We start from the raw sequence: 2,996 nt of genomic DNA on the forward strand, positions 1-2,996 counted from the left end.
AACAAATCTACCTTGGAAGAAGGCGCACTGGTGGCACATTTGGCTGCTAACTGCTGGGTCCGTCATTTGAAACGTCCGGCCACTTCACAGAAGGACAAGGCCTTCTATTCCCATACACAGTTACAGTGTACAAAACTCACAGGAAAAGTGCTACCCTCTCTTTTAAGCTGCCAGCAGTTGGAATCTTTTCTATGGCAATGAGTTTGTACTTTTTGTTTTAATTTTTGATCCCTTAGAAGTACAGGGCCAATGGTATTAAAAAGCAATGATGCTCTTTTCCGGGCTGGTCCCGGCGCTATTGCTCCCGTGAAGAAGGGCAGTGAGAAGGGCCATTCGGCCATCAGCGAGGTGGTGACCAGAGAGTACACCATCAACATTCACAAGCGCATTCATGGCATGGGCTTCAAGAAACGTGCCCCTCGGACGCTCAAGGAGATTCGGAAGTTTGCCATGAAGGAGATGGGGACACCCGATGTACGACACCAGGCTCAACAAAGCTGTGTGGGCCAAAGGAATCAGGAATGTTCTATTCCGTATCCGTGTGCGGTTGTCCAGGAAACCTAATGAGGACGAAGAGTCCCCAAACAAGTTCCACACATTGGTTACCTACGTGCCTGTCACCACTTTCAAAAACCTACAGACAGTCAACCTGGATGAAAACTAGTGGTTGGTTATCTAATAAAGGTTTTAAACTGCCCCCCCAAAAAAGCAAGGATGCTGAAATATCATCCCCCCACCTCCACCCCACATGGAGCATGTTACAGGGATGGAATTGTCCAGAGGAAAGGACATGATTGGTTAAAAAAAAAAAGACTACCTTCAATGGCTGTATTTTAACAATAGCACCATAATGAGGTTAATTATGTTAGTCATTGTGAAGATAGTGCAAGACGGAATGATTTCCTTCTGTTGTACAAAGGGTCATAATCATTGAGGAATGTGTCCAAGGCCAACCATTACCATCAATCAATAAAAACCAGGAATAGGGAATTCCCGCATATTGAACAGCTGAACATACTGTCATCAGACTAATTCCTTTCATGAGGCTCTGAGTGGAATGAGTCTCTAAATAGTGTAAGAGCTTTATCTGCCATTTTTAGAACTTTCTCGAAAATAATTCAATGCCTGAAGGGAATAAAGATAACAGTAGTGATGGAGCAAGGTGACTCCTGATAATTCATATCCTCTGGTAGAGCTTCTTTTCCAGACTCTGCTCGGGAAGTTCTGTTGTCCATCACAATGAACCAAGGCCCACATTATGATGTTGACACCTTATGTATCTAGCCCCAAGTCAAATAAGGAAGCTCATCACAGTAGTCCAGTGCTGGAAACCACATAAGAATTTGATAGCAGAAGAATGCTTCATAAAACTCAGTGCCTTGTCCCCTGCCACTCGAATGCCTTTATCTTACGGAGGAAGCTCAGGTCTTGGGGCATAGTGTCCCAAGAACTCCTATCTAACCTTGCTCTGTATATGCAAATATCCTAGGTCTCTATAGTACTCACCATTCTGTAGCTCAAGCTTCTGGAAGCCAAATCAATGCCCTCTCTAAATAAAAGCAGCAGAGCCACTAGGAAATTTGGAGGTAGGTGAATGAATATGGTTCACACACTGGACAGAAGCTGAAATTCTTCCTTGTGATGCATCAATGTGCAAGACAGCAGTAACAGGTTTCTAGCGCCTTAGACTGGACTGTGTTTCTCTTTGGCAAATCTTTGTTCTGAAACAGAAGAGGAAACAGTGTTGAGAAAAGCATGTGAGGTTCATGGCCTGGACTTCTTGCCCTAAATAGTGACCACACATGCCCCCTGGGATCAAAACCATGCTCCATTCTGCAGGTGTTTGCATTAAACACAGAGCCCACCCTATCTTTACAGAGCAATTTTATTAATTTCTCAAATATTATCACCTTTGGATTCACATCCTATATATTCAATATTTATTTTTAGAATAAAGTGGAAAGTTTTAAGACCTCAAAATTCTAAAGCTCCATTGATGGTCAATATCATCTTTTCATAAGAAATCTAACTGAAGAAAGGGATATTTTATGAAGAACTTTCTTTGCCAACCTGTACAGCACCTCAGACCATAACCCTTGACATACTTGGCTAAAGTGACTAAGCTGAATGATGCTCATATATGCCACTCCAACCCATGCTGAGCTTTTCATCAAGTTTAACCTGCTCCAGTCCCTTTGCATCCTGTGTATTCTTTACATTATCTATTGTGTGTGAAGAAATGCCTATGGTTGGGTAGCCCATTTATGTACAACAGAGTGTGGAAACTAGAGAACCGTGTTGCAGAGGTAGACAAGAGACAGAGGGACACCAATAGGACATCCTAGAGGTACCTTGGCCAAGACAGAGAGATCCTAAACAAGAAAACAAGCCAGGAGAATCTTTATTTGCTACTCTTTTAAGCTGTTGGGTGTACAGATGTCCAATTTTAAAGCCTCTGTGAAAGGCTACAGTCCACAGGCAAGGAATGGCAAGGGGTAGGTAGATGGGTGATGCCAAGAGCCAAGGGGAGGGCAGAAGCTTAAAAGTACAGGAGATGGATCAAGGGAAGAGATGACTTATCATCCATCCTGTCATCTTGGCCTAGAGTATGGGTTTCAAGTTTTCTAAGTAATGGTGACAGATGGCAAACAACACAAACTGTGGGAGCGGGCTTATTGGCTTGGTTTCTAGGATGTCCCATCTGTAGTCTTGGTCTTCTAGGGAGAAGGGGAAAAGCTAGTGCCGAGGCTTGAACTTGTGTAACAAGCTCTACCAGGAACCTAGTTTGGCAGGAAAACAAAATGAATGTGGTGGGAAGAGGCTGTGATGTGATAAAGTAGGGAGATATTAGCCTGAGAGGCTATTTGGATATCATTGGCACTGCTCTTTTACAACCCACAGGGGTTTCTCAAAGAGGGGCTATGTGGGGTTGCAGTTATAGGATAAGGGGTGTAGGTTAGTCCTCCTCTACAACAAATCAGCAAGCCAGACTACTA

At 43.5% G+C, this 2,996-nt stretch overlaps 1 pseudogene; it reads left to right on the plus strand.

The window, feature by feature from the left end:
* The first annotated feature begins 249 nt into the window (after window positions 1-249).
* On the plus strand, window positions 250-664 carry LOC101661661 (annotated as a pseudogene).
* Window positions 665-2,996: the final 2,332 nt, after the last annotated feature.

This window comes from Echinops telfairi, unplaced genomic scaffold, assembly GCF_000313985.2.
Source record: "Echinops telfairi isolate 266 unplaced genomic scaffold, ASM31398v2 ScPeMD7_7473;HRSCAF=8511, whole genome shotgun sequence".
Lineage (NCBI taxonomy): Eukaryota > Metazoa > Chordata > Mammalia > Afrosoricida > Tenrecidae > Echinops > Echinops telfairi.